The 14,685-nt window shown below is 38.0% G+C and overlaps 1 long non-coding RNA gene across 1 annotated transcript in view; it reads right to left on the bottom strand.

Annotated features, from left to right (window-relative positions):
• Positions 1-13,163: 13,163 nt before the first annotated feature.
• The window catches only part of LOC106484655 (uncharacterized), a 37,281-nt gene continuing 35,759 nt past the window's right edge, over positions 13,164-14,685 (bottom strand). The window contains exon 4 of the long non-coding RNA XR_010883312.1: positions 13,164-13,241. This is a non-coding gene — a long non-coding RNA (uncharacterized lncRNA). The remainder of the gene's footprint in view (positions 13,242-14,685) is intronic.

Below are 14,685 nucleotides of genomic sequence, written 5' to 3'. Positions count from 1 at the left end.
TGCTGTAGATTTTCTTCAAGTACTTGTTTAAATTAGAGTTGACACCTATTCCAAATCATGCATTTCTGAAATCCTTATAAATAAGTCACCACTATTTTAAAATATTTATCATCAAAATTAGGTCAGATGATTAAGGGATTATTCCTACAAAGCTTGAAATTTAGAGTGTCTGAACACCCACATTTTCAGCGAAATAAGTGGAAGTTGTTCTTGCTTGAAAGCCACATAATCTAGTAGATTTAGTCTAGGCCTGGGAGCCATAAGATTCTATTTCCTCTTAGTTACTGGCATTATTATTATTATTTTTTGTACTTAGCATTAGCATTATTTAGTCACAAATTAGGTGTATATCATTTATTCTGCTTTACTCACTGCGGTAATGACAACTCAATAATGATAGCCTGAAGGCATAAGAATCAATGTACCAAATTCTCCTCTGTCATTCTGAATTCTCTTCAGTACCATCCTGTGCAAGTAAGTGTGTGGTGGGAGAGGTGGGAGAAAAGGATGGGGACCTCCCTAATTCTGAATGTCTATTTGTGTTCCACCAAAACCAAACCAAAACCCAAACCAACAAATAAAAAGGAAGCAAATAGCCTTTCAGCTTTCTTAATGACAAAATAAACATACAATTACTATAAAATCAATAGTGGAAGATTGGCAAAATAAAGCACAGATCTGTCTAACACATACCATTAATAGATATATTATACTTCATTTTGAAAATATCAGAAATCCCACAAAGAACCGATGAAGTATCTAGGAAGATCTTTTAAAAATATGGACATTCCAAAAATATATTAATTTATATATTAATTTATATATTAATTAATTATACAAAAATTTTCCTCTGAGCAGTGTTCTTATTGAAGATGACAATGTGGCATATTTCTACCCATCACCTTGCATCTCTCCTTGGAGCAAAAAGGATTTCCAGTAATCTTTTGCTGTTTATACTAACAAGATCTTGAATTTTACAATAATATTCCCTCTCCCTTCCCAGTAGCCAATCCCTTCTTCTCCAAAAGGTCGTTACAGAGTTACAGGATGTGTTCCTGTCTCTCCCAGGTTTTACAAATACAAACCTCATAAAGATAAAAGTGATACCGTGGTTGAATAACACACTGTAGTAACAGCAGATTACTAAATTGGAAGGTGCTACCTATTTGTTGTATTTACAGACTACTACAGAAATAAAAGTGCAGTACAAAATTTAAAATTTACAAAATGTGTTAACATATATAAATACATATGCATGCACCCAGACACCAACATACTGTGTGTATATACAGACACATACATAGCATATTATATCTATAAACGATTATAGATTAATGCATTTTACAATAGTTAAACTGAATAACTTCTGTAGGATGATCTAATCTACTAGGAAGGTTTAAAGGTGCCACATAACTACACATGTAAGTATGCCTTTATTGCTGACCTTACAATGTACTTAGTATCTTGCACTTCACTAATGCTGTCTCTACCACTACAAGCAATTTATTCTACCTCACGTTCATCAAGTGCTCATAAATCAGCATTAGGCCACTTTTTTCCTGAGTTGCTGATTTTTAGCCAGCAGACAGCAGCAGCACTTGGATTCAAAGCCTAATATTGGCACACATATTGATTTTAATTAGTCTAATTAGTTCATTACACTAAAAATCAAATAGACCATTTATTACATTCCCAACTAATGACATATGATCATGGATTTAATATGATAATGAGCCAGATCAATTATCACTCATAAAGGAAGTCATTAACAAGTGTAAACACTGCCAAACTGAATACCATTACAAATCATGAAGTCATAGCTAGGTCATTTGCATAAGCATACCAATTTTATTTCATGATATTCCTTCTATTTAATGCTCTGACTCCCTTTTATAAACTCCTTTTTTTGTGAGACTTGATTCATAGCTACAAACTCAATTCAAACTGCCTGTAATGCAATTGTTTACTGCATAGTCCTTAAACTCTACACTATTAAATCAAAGTTCAAGCAAACCAGACAATGTCTATGGAACCTCTCAGAAAATATTATGGAATATTACAAGAAGGAAATGAGGTTTCCAGGTGTACCAAAGTGGATCCAGGAGTATTTCTCTATTGGGGAAAATTTTAGAACTACTTTCCATGTGGTCTGGGATATTTCATGGACAAAATTGAGCTAGTGATAGAAGTCAGCCCTGTCAGAATTTGTTTAGCAGTATAAAGAGAAGGAGGAAACATCTACCGGAATATTTTTACCTTACAGTAGAAACTGCAGAATTCAAACTTTTAAAATCAAATCACAACTTGTGCTTTAAGTGGTTAAATAGTCTATTATCCTTGTAGATCCAATACTTAATTCTAACCCTAATTCTATTAGAATTTTTCCAAGGTCTCTATCACCATCATTATCTATTTTGTATTTCACAGGAGCATCCAAGATGTCAATCAAAATCATAGCAATTATACCTTCTATTATAGCAGAATCCTATCTACACGGTAGACAATAATCAAGAATGTAAAGGATAAACCCTCAATCTGCCAAAAGTCTTATTCTTCTCCTGAGAATTGTTTTCTAGCTTACAGTGGTTACTTTGGAATACTTTTGATATGCGCATCTCTACATCTGAATACATTCATTAATTATATGATTAGAGACCTACATATCACATGAATGTATACATATGATGCAGCTCAGTATTTGTGAAATGCATAGGGTGTTTATTTGTTTTGCTGTAATTTTATAAGAAATTGGAAGCAGTTTTCATTCCCATGAAGGTATTTAAAGATTTCTAAGTGTAGATGCTATAACTGACATATATAGTCCAGTCGGTGGGTGTTTAAATTCTAGGATACAGTGAAATTTGAATTTACTGTTACACCGATTAGAACTTCACTCAAGAAGCAATTTTTTTTTAATATAAAACTGCATTTTTACTTCAAAAAAATACATTATTATTCTGAAGACTGGCTGGAACACATTGTTCTAAAAGCAACACATACTACTCCATTCGAAAACATTCAACATTAATCTATACCAGAGAGATAACTAACTTCTACAGATAGTGTGTTCATCAATAACTGAAAGCTATACCTTCAGATTCTTTAATTAACTTTCTAGTCAAGGCCTCAATCTTTGATGGCATCATCAAAAAGCATTCAGCACTTTGCAGAAATGAACTCAACAGCATCACACTCCGGTTTTTCCCTAAAACATAACAATAATGTAAATAACATAGATGCATATTTTTTCAAAGTAAATAAAAACTAAATGGTAATTCTTAAGTTAGTGCATCCCTGCACCTCACAATTTAGTAAATATGCAGAACATGAGGAACTCAAAGCAGCCATGTAGCTTTGGGATCATAAAGATCTTCAAAGCACTGGGACACCAAAGCTTCCCCTCACACTATTCAGCTCCATTAAGTTTGGATCAGTAGAAGCTGATATACAGCAGAATCAGTTAAGTATTTCAGTCCTTCAGGCTTTATGTGCTGACATGCCTTAGCACTTAATATTTTGTATACTTAAGTGTTTAATGGTTACCCGGCTCTAAACTGGATTCTGTCTAATACTGGAAAACTTTATGAAGGGCACCAACGGTACTACCAAGGGCAACTTTGAAAGTATCAAATGGGATTTCAGAGCTCTGGGGACGGTGGTCAGGGGTGTGGGGGCCCAGATTATTTTCTCCTCCATCCTTCCAGTGAGGAGGAAGAATGTAAGAAGGAGTAGACAGATTATATTATAGATTATTATAGAGACCATGCAGTCAGCAAAACAGGGCATGGGTGGGGATACCTCAAGCAATTGCATGCAGCTAAGGAAGTACCTACAAAACAAGACTATGGGGAAACCTCTTGCATCCCTTCTGGGAAATCAGCATGCTCGGATACCTCTCTGAAGAGCCTTAAGTGCCTGTACACAAATGTTGCAGCATATGCAATAAACAGGACGAATCAGAGGTCTGTGTGCAGTTGCAGAGCTATGATCTCTTTGCGATTACAGAGACATGGTGGGATAGCTCACATGACTGGAATGCTGCAATGGATGGCTGCACACACTAGGAAGGACAGGCCAGGAGGGCAAGGAGGGGGAGTTGCCCTTTATGTGAGAGAGCAACTGGAATGTATTGAGCTCTGCCTAGAGGTGGATGATGAGTTGGTCGAGAGTTATATGGGTAAGAACTAAAGGCAGGCTAACATGGGTGATACTGTTGTGGGTGTTTGCTACAGGCCAGCTGATCAGGAAGAGGAAGTAGATGAGGCCTTCTACAGTCAGCTGGAAGTAGCCTCACGATCCCAGGCTCTGGTTCTCATGACTATAACCACCCTGATATCTGCTGGAGGAACAACACAGCTAGGCACAAACAATCCCAGAGGCTCCTGCAGAGCATTGATGATAACTTTCTGACACAGGTGGTGGAGGAGCCAACAAGGAGAGGTGCGCTGCTGGACCTTGTACTAACAAACAAGGAAGGACTGGTTGGAGATGTGAAGGTTGGGGCAGCCTTGGCTGCAGTGACCACGAGATGGTGGAGTTCAGGATCCTGCGAGGAGGAAGCAGGGCAATAAGTAGGATTGCAACCCTGGATTTCAGTATAACAAACTTTGGCCTCTTCAGGGACCTACTTGGAAGAATCCCATGGGATAGGGCCTTAGAAGGAAAAGGGGTCCAAGAGGGCTGGTTAATATACAAGGACCATCTCCTCCAAGCTCAAGACTGGTGCATCCCTATGAGCGAGAAGTCTAGGAAATGGAGAAGGACACCTGCACGGATGAGCAAGGAGCTCCTGGCAAAACTCAAACAGAAGAAGGAAGTATACAGAAAGTGGAAAGGGGGACAGGCCACTTGGGAGGATTATAGAAACATTGTCAGAGCATGCAGGGATGTGACGAGGAAGGCTAAGGCCCGTCTGGAATTAAATCTGGCAAGAGATGTCAAGGACAGCAAGAAGGGCTTCTTTTAATACATCAGCAACAAAAGGAAAACTAGAGAAAATATGGGCCCCACTGCTGAATGGCACAGGGGCCCTAGTGACCAAAGATACAAAAAAGGCAGAGATACTGAATGCCTTCTTTGCTTCAGTCTTTACTGCTCAGGCCAGCCCTCAGGAACCCCAGATCCTGGAGGCAAGAGAGAAAGTCTGGAGAAAGGAAGACTTTCCCTTGGTGGAGGAGGAGTGGGTTAGAGATCATTTAAGCAAACTTGACACCCACAAATCCATGGGCACCAATGGGATGCACCCACGAGTGCTGAGGGAGCTGGCGGACGTCATTGCTAGGCCACTCTCCATCATCTTTGAAAGGTCATGAAGAACAGGAGAGGTGCCTGAAGACTGGAAGAAAGCCAGTGTCACCCCAGTCTTCAAAAAGGGCAAGAAGGAGGACCCAGGGAACTACAGGCCAGTCAGCCTCACCTGCATCCCTGGAAAGATGATGGAGCAGCTCATCCTGGAGGCCATCTCCAAGCACGTGGAGGACAAGAAGGTGCTCAGGAGTAGTCAGCATGGCTTCACCAGGGGGAAATCATGCTTAACCAATCTGACAGCCTTCTATGATGCAATGACTGGCTGGGTAGATGAGGGGAGAGCAGTGGATGTTGTCTACCTTGACTTCAGCAAGGCTTTTGACACTGTCTCCCATAACATCCTCATAGACAAGCTCAGGAAGTGGGGGCTAGCTGAGTGGACAGTGAGGTGAACTGAGAACTGGCTGAATGGCAGAGCTCAGAGGGTTGTGATCAGTGGGGCAGAGTCTAGTTGGAGGCTTGTAGCTAGCAGTGTTCCCCGGGGGTCAGTACTGGGTCCAGTCTTGTTCAACTTCTTCATCAATGACCTGGATGAAGGGACAGAGCGCACCCTCAGCAAGTTTGCTGACAATACAAAACTGGGAGGAGTGGCTGATACACCAGAGGGCTGTGCTGCCATTCAGAGGGACCTGGACAGGCTGGAGAGGTGGGCAGAGAGGAACCTCATGAAGTTCAACAAAGGCAAGTGCAGAGTCCTGCACCTGGGGAGGAATAACCCCATGCACCAGGACAGGTTGGGGGTTGATCTGCTGGAAAGCAGCTCTGCTGAGAAGGACCTGGGAGTGCTGGTGGACACCAAGTTAAGCATGAGGCAGCAATGTGCCCTTGCGGCCAAGAAGGCCAATGGTATCCTGGGCTGCATCAGGAAGAGTGTTGCCAGCAGGTCGAGGGAGGTGATTCTCCCCCTCTACTCAGCCCTGGGGAGGCCACATCTGGAGTACTGCGTCCAGTTCTGGGCTCCCCAGTACAAGAGGGATGTAGCACTACTGGAGCAAGTCCAGCGAAGGGCTACAAAGATGATTAGGGGACTGGAGCATCTCTCTTATGAGGAAAGGCTGAGAGAGCTGGGCCTGTTTAGCCTGGAGAAGAGAAGGCTCAGAGGGGATCTTACCAATGTGTACAAGTATCTGAAGGGAGGGTGTCGAGAGGATGGGACCAGACTCTTTTCAGTGGTGCCCAGCGACAGGACACGAGGCAATGGGCACAAACTGAAACACAGGCAGTTCCATCTTAACATGAGGAAAAACTTTTTCACTGTGAGGGTGACAGAGCACTGGAACAGGTTGCCCAGAGAAGTTGTGGAGTCTCCTTCTCTGGAGATATTCAAAAGCTGTCTGGATAGGGTCCTGTGCAATGTGCTCTAGGTGACCCTGCTTGAGCAAGGGGGTTGGACTAGATAATCTTCAGAGGTCCCTTCCAACCTCAACCGTTCTGTGATTCTGTGAAGTTATATAGAACAAATGAAACCCCTTCAATCTATGTTTATATTAATTATTTAAATAACTGTGTCACTGATCTTGTTCAATACATAATTTCTTAATATCATTTTTGTTCCACCCAATAGCCTGTGCATGGTCTTTGCACTTTTGTTTTTTTCTTTTCTTCTCACTTCTACTCATTTGATCTTCCCCTCCATTTCTTTACTCTGAACTGTGACATTTTCTTCCCCTCTCTCTTTCCCTATCTTTCCTACATATCTTTGTGTGTTAGCTACCTCTCCTCTTCCCAAACCAGACTTTGAGCTAGCATCAAGTACAAATAGAAGATTACATTCAATTTAAGTACAGGTTCAAATCCTCACTTGAAAATGATGTAGATGTAGCCATATACAGTGAACTAAACAACATACTATTATGCTAGACAGGATTTATAGGAATGATTTTGAGTGAAGAATCATAACTTAAAAAGAAGAAAACATCACAATCCACTATAGCAAGGGCAGCTACTGGCTCTGAACCATGGACACAATTATAGAGGTCAGACTGACTAAACACAAAGCAAAGGAGGCAATTCGGAAAAAAAAAAAAAGCTGAAATAGTATTTAAGTAAAGATAATAGAAAAAAAAATCTGTCAGATTAAATGTAAACATATAATTAGTCAAGTCAAAAAATAAAAAGAAAGAGAGAGAGAGAAAGAGAGAGAGAGATCTTAACTAGTTGAAGGAATCAAATCAAACACTAAATCTTTTTTCCAAAACATCAGGAGGAAAAAAACTCCATCAGGGAGTTTGTAAGACCAGCTGACACTCCTAATGCACCAGCATGCAGAGTCATTGCAGAGAAGCTACATGAGTCCTCTGCATTGGTATTCACTGCAGAAGAAATGGAGAAGATTACCATATGGGGAGCATTTTGGGGTAGAAGGGGATGCAACAGTGGATCTGTCTGAAATTGAGGTGTGAAAGAGGTTATAGTACAAATAGGCAGAATGGACACTAACAAATCACCAGGACTAGATGGTATTCACCCAATTATTCTAGCAGAACTCAGGAATGAACAATTTGAATTATTAATGGTAGTATGTAACCTCTTGCATAAAATTCCTTTGGTATATGAGGAATGCAAGTTATCAAAAGCAATTACTACACTTGAATCTGGGAATCTGTGCAACTGTAGACCTGTAAGCCAGATGTCATACTGGACATATTAGCAGGAGCTATAATAAAGATTAGAATTAGTGGACTTCTGGATATATTTGAACCACTTGTCTTTTCTCTCCTTTACAAGGACCTCTTTTTTCCTTTTGAAGAGGAACCCTGAATTAAACAGAATCATTACTGCAGGTCTTAATTATGTTATAGCAATGAGTGCATTTTCATCCATGTCTATACATTCTGGTCCCACTCTTTTTCATCTTAAAAGAATTTCTAATCTTATGAGATATAAAGGTGGGGTAACAAGGTACAGAATAGCTTCCAGACAGCCAGAGATTAACTCAACTAGGACTCTTCCACCTGGAAAAGACAACTGAGAAGAGATATGACAAGGACCTATAAAATCAAGAGTAGTATGAATAAAGAGACCATATTTTCCTTATTCTTGTAAGACAAGAATCAGAAAGCTTCAAAGGGAAACATCAAAATGACAGATTCAAAACAATGAAATGCAAATTCATGTGCCACAATGATAAAAGCATGGCAAAAATACCAATGAATATAGCTTTAAAAACTAACAAAACATAGTAATACTACCTACAGCTAAGATAAAAATTGTTGGGAGCTTGGAGAATATTATGCCAAAAGGCATCTCTTTATGCTTTGTGTATTATAGTATTTCTAGCCTTTCACTACCAGCCACTATTTGAGACAAGGAACTACCTGGATGGATTTTGGATGTGATCCAGTGGGACGATTTGAACGCTCTTAAGTCAACAGAGCAAATGCATGTGACCTTTCAACCCAAGCCCCAAAGTTTTAAATGTTTTAAATATACAAGCCAACATACCCTTAAAATATAAAGCTGTTAGAATGCTACTTTCATTACGATTTCAAGATTTTTCCCAAACCAGTCACCTAACTTGATTCCCAAGTTGAGAAAGTATGCAATGCTTTTAATTCTCACTTCATATATCAATGCTGGAGATTTTATCTCTCAGAATTCTACTCATATTGCTATAGTTCAAGCAGCAGGAATCTCTGGACATCTGGTCTAAGGTATTGAAAGGAACATGGATAAACTGGAAATAATGTGAGTTTACGCAAGTTCTTTGACCAAAAACTATCTCCATTTAGTAAACTGTGCAAGAGTACTATTCTACATAAAATAATATTATTAAGAAACCAAGGTGTCCACCTAAATGAGAAAAGCATTAAGAACTGAATAGTTTTCCTCACACAGAACAATAAGCGTAACTGACAAAATCAGAGCCAGAAACTTTCAGTATATTTAGACTCATAGAATAACTTAGGTTGGGAGGGACATCTTGAGGCCATCTCACCCTGCCCTCTGCTTAAAACAGGGCAAACTACAGAGTCAGAAGAGGTTACTGTATTTGTCAGCCATTCCATTAGAAAGCAGAAATCTTACTCTCAGACTGTAATATGAAAAATCCTAGTGTGAACAACAGGAGAGAGTTAACAGGTTTATTATTACTATTATCATCATTATTATTATTATTAAGAGAGATTCTCAACAGGTCTTATTGATAGAATAAGATGATTGAACTGAAGGAAAGAAAGAACAAAAGGTATGAACCAGTAAAGGATACTGAATAGCACCCAAAGCCTTTTAGTTTTTGGCAAAGAAAGTGTGTCAGGGAATTGTATGTAGATCTACATACAATCCACTGATCTATAGCACTCTTGCCCCTTTTATTGATACTTATGAAAATCCACTGCAGAACTGGCATGTTTCTTGCTTTAACTGTTACATGGTCCCTGGACAGTTAAATTGTAAACTAGAAGTGCCCAGAAGGTTGGAGTATAAGGGTCAATGTACTTACATTAATATATTTGACGTTGGTCTTAGGGGCAAGGGTAACTGGGATACAAGCCATGTGTTCCAAGATAAAAGCATCAGACTGCGCTTTGTCAGAATGTTCTTTAGAGGCCACAGTTAGAGGCAGCATCCAAATATTACCTCAAAGTACATACAGCATACATATTAAATCTGATAATAATAACCTGGTGACCATCAGCAACAGAGTTCCATCAAGTCTTTAACAAACTTTTACCAAATCCTCATTATCTTGTTTCAGTAACATTTTTATTTCAAGTATAGGAGATAACTTACTAGTGAATTGAATTTCCATTAAGAGACTGAAATTACAAATGTTTAGAGACTGATATTACAAAGAATTTCAAATGCTAACATTCTTTCTTTAAAAGATAGTTAAAAAAAATCCACAATTTTTATGCATCTTACCTTGATATTGCTTGTCTTCAGAAAAACAGCTTTTCTTCAAAGAGTTGGCAAAATAGAGGGTTAAGGTCATTAAGATCACATACTGTTTCAGCAGATTGCTTAGAAGTTTCAAATTCTTGGGAAACTTTACTCCACTGATTATGAGGCAAACCAAGTAAGCATCCCAACTTTTAAGGAATACCTCTTAGATAGTCTGATACTTGCTTTCAACAAAGGAGAGTAGGTCTATGACTCATAATGGATGGCCAAAAACAATGTTTTTTGATTCTACTGACCTTTCAGCACTCTGTGGACAAGAAGTATAAATCTAATGTTTAAGTCACAGGCTGTTAGACTAGGCATTAGAAAACTGCTTTTTATAGGAAATAAAAGAAAATGAAAAAGAGCAAATTAGTAATAGTAATATAATATGGAATCGAAGTTCTATATTATACATGCAGTAGTTGTAATTTTAATAAGTTCTATTAAGTTTAAATATTTGCAATAACAAAACATTTTTTTAAACTCTTTTACAGGTCAAACTGTTTTTATTGGAATTCAAATAATTACAAAATTGCAAGTTATACAATAGGTGGTAAAAAAATGTTTCTTCTATTCTGAAGCCTATGTTTGGTCTAGACAAAAGCTTTAGTTTGGACAATTACTTTCTCACTTTATCTCTTCCTTGTTCTCCATAGTATAGTCAGAACTGTAAAACAATCATGTTCTATCATAAAGAAGGTATGTTTCAGAAGCAGGAGACAGACTTTCTCTAACAGTTGGTACAATATAGCTTGAAAAGCACTCTGAGACTTTGTGCAGGAGGTGGAGTCAAAGAGTAAAATGCACTTCAGAAGTTAAAGATATCCTCCTTAATTACATATAGACAATGAGTTCAGATGACTCTTAAAAACAAAACAAATTAAAAAAATATATAGTTTCCAAGGCAGAACTTAATATGCGTCCCTGTTCCCATCTCCAAATTCTGGCTTATTACACCTTGAAATTGTCTCTAGCTTTTAAAACATGCTTTATTATATCAGAGGAAAATTTAATTGCTGTTCCTCAAAGAAAAACAGCAGATGATCGTATCATTATTCATTATTATTTTTCAGATTAGTGTAAAAAACAGCAAGATTTAACACGAGTAAAACTTAATACAAGCAGAAGACTGGTATATAATTATATAAATGTTCAGATTTAAAAAGGAAGAGAGTCAACTTTTGATTCAATAAAATAAATTTACAAACACAAAACTTATAGAATGGACCATAAAATTTTCCTAAAGCCTCACAACAGAAAACCAGAATTTATACCACATTAAAAATTAGTATTTCTAAAACTGCTATACATTCAATTAAATTGCATCCATTTCCATTTTTATCTTCTCAGAGCAGTAATCTAGACTATTTCTATTGAATACTTTCAAAAATAAAACCTCATTTGCTCAATTTTGTTCAAATTGTAGTTGTTCAAACTGTTGTCTATTCAAAACAAAAACATATGGTTGGGTGTTTTCCCTTTGTTTTATCCCCTCTGTTTTCCAGCCTAAAGAAAGCTCATAAGGATTGCAAGAATTACAGTTCACATTTATTTTTGTAACTTCTGACAAAATATCTTGATTTATTTGTAGATACTAAGGATGGAAGTGAGCACATTGATATTCTAGTCTGACCCCCTGCAAACTTGGACAGTATAATTTCATCCAGGTAACATGCTGAAAGTCATTTCAACTAAAATGAAAAAAATGTATTTTACTTTTAAGAAATATAAGAAGTATGAATAAGGAATACATCAAAAGGAAATTTGTTTTGAATCATACCAGGATGTTATGGCATGCAATGCTTTTATGTTGGCCATTTTCTCTGAACAGCTCCATTAGTAAGACAATAGTTCACTTAATCCACCCTGAGCTTCAGATTATAACTCTCATCCAACTTCCACAGCCAGATGATCTGAAGAACCAGCTGCTTTGTCTATGCCATTTGAAGGATACTGAAAGACTTAAAACTCTAGTATGCCAAATATCTTCTCTACTAGTATCAATACTGCACTGCAATACAGAATTACAGTAATATAAATGTATGTGGGAAAAACTTAATTCCTTATCTTGGACCTTCAAGTTATTCTTTATATGCACATCACATACATAATTTCTGAATTTCAGAAAGTCTTCCTCAGAAGTTTCTGTATCATATGTATACACAGGAATAAAAGACGCAGCAATCTCAGCCATCATCTAGTTCCTTCTTCACCCACTATTCAGATGGCAAAATGCTAAACTCTGGCAAAAGAGGGCAGGCTGTAGAAACCCTCTGTACAGGACAACCGAAAAATCTAACTCACTGAACCCTATTGCTTTTTTTTTTTTTTTTAAAGTATGTGTACATGTAGACTTTTCTCAACTAATTAGCAAGAACATTGGTCCTTCAAGGAGCAGGAAACTGGAAATCACATCAATGATAATCATAGAATCATTCTACTCGTGTGTTTTGTCCCTATATAGACAAGTGCTCATATGATAGGTAAAAATAAGTACTGTAAAACATAAAGCTGCCCTGCAAATATCCAAAATTAGGAACATACAAAGGTGTGCTATGGAAGCAGTTCAACCCCTTTTTCTCTGTCAGCTGTCATATGAATTTGGACATTTAATTTACTAATATCATAGCTTAGACAAATACAGTCTGCAATCTAATCTGATACTCTCTAGGACAAAACTGGGTTCATCTTAGATCTGCTGCCAAAAAAACAGCCTAGCTAATTCTTGAGGATCTTCAAATGGACTTTTTATGTAAATGTGATATAAAGAGTTCTATAAGGTATGAAGTTTTGCTTCTCTTGGAAAGAAATAAGGCTTTGGAAAAAAATATACAGATGTATACTGATCAGAATGAAAACCTAAGGACATTTTGGCATAAAGAGAGGCTGCAAATTCTTTGTTAGTGTGTTCAAATGGAATATAGTTAGTGCAAAGTTTTTATTTACCATAAGTAATGAAACAATACCTACAGGGATGATGCAGTTATTTTAATTAAGGTTCTAGCAAGGAACAAAGAACAAAGTTTTAAGTTTCAGGAGGCAGGATTTTCCTGAAAAGAAAATAAAAATAAGTCAGCTCTTCAAAAAACTCTTTAGAAAGAGGAATAAATAACATGAAGAAAACAAAACACCTTGATTTGGTGAACAGTAAGTCAAGAATACCACTTTTGTCTTAAAAGTAATAATAATGTCTTCCACAATAATGGAAGATGACAAAATAGTAACAAAATACTGCCTCAGTTCACAAATTTTCATGATGTCCTCAGAAGAAAAACATTTCTCTTCTGTTTACATTTTCATATCAGAAAGCTTTCTATTCTGCAGTAGGATGTTCTGAACTCAAAATATGTGAAAATCAGATGATAGTTTTAAACACATTTGGATGAACTGGAGGCTTTCATACTTAAATATATACTAAGTCTATGATCTCTCTCAAGAGATAATAAACTATCAAAATAATTCAATCAGTGATGCACCAGCCCTAAACAGCTTTCTGCAAACTATAAACAATTTGACCTCACACACATTTGTTTATATACAAATGGCTATTACTTTGCTCATCATGATACGGACTGATCTTCCAGATAGAAACAGTGGAAGTCTTGAATGGCATCTCTGTTGTTCTTCATTCTAGGACATTTAAACAGTGTCTGGAATCCATTAGTGATCAGCAGGCTTTCAACACTGTCTCCCACAATATTTTTGTATGCAAGTTAAGATGTTATGGTCTGGAGATATGGACAAATAGATGGCTAAAAAACTGTTTGCATAGTCAGCTTCAGAGGGTAGTAGTAAATGGGTCAAACTCTACCTGGAAGCCAGTAACAAGTGGACTACCACAGGGGTCTATATTGGGACCTCTCCTCTTTAATATCTCAATCAATGACTCGGAGGAGGTGACAGAGGGCACTCTTAGCAAGTTTGCAGTAATCCCAAATCGGACGGGCAAGTCAATACACATGGGGGCAGGGCTGCTAAACAGAGGGGCCTGGACAGGCTGGAGGAATGGATCAACATGCACTTTATGATGTTCAGCAAGGACATTGCCAAGTCCTGCACCTGCACTGATGCAGGCTGGGGACTGACTGCCTGGGGAGCAGCTCTGCTGGAAAGGACATGGGGCTCTTGGTAAACAGCGAACTGAGTGTGAGCCAGCAGTGTGCCCTGGCAGCAAAGAAGTCCAACAACATCCTGGCTGTATTAAGAGGAGCACAGCCAGTAGATTGAGAGAAGTGATTATCCCCCTTTGCTCAGCACTCATTAGATGGCTTCTAGAACACTGGTCCCCCCAGTAAAAGACATTGATAAACTGGAGTGAGTTCAGTGGAATGCCATCAAGATGGTCAGGGAGCTGGAGCACATGTCCTGTGATTGATGATGGACATTGAAGTTGAAACAAGAGCAGTTTTGACTGGATATATAGAAAAACTTTTTCACTATGAGGCCAGTCAAGCATTGGAACAGGCTGCCCAGAGAGGTTATGAAGTTTCCATC

Source organism: Apteryx mantelli, chromosome 2, assembly GCF_036417845.1.
Source record: "Apteryx mantelli isolate bAptMan1 chromosome 2, bAptMan1.hap1, whole genome shotgun sequence".
In the NCBI taxonomy this organism is placed as follows: Eukaryota; Metazoa; Chordata; class Aves; order Apterygiformes; family Apterygidae; genus Apteryx; species Apteryx mantelli.
The sequence above is the reverse complement of the archived record's forward strand: the minus strand, read 5'-3'. Positions and strand labels throughout refer to the sequence as shown.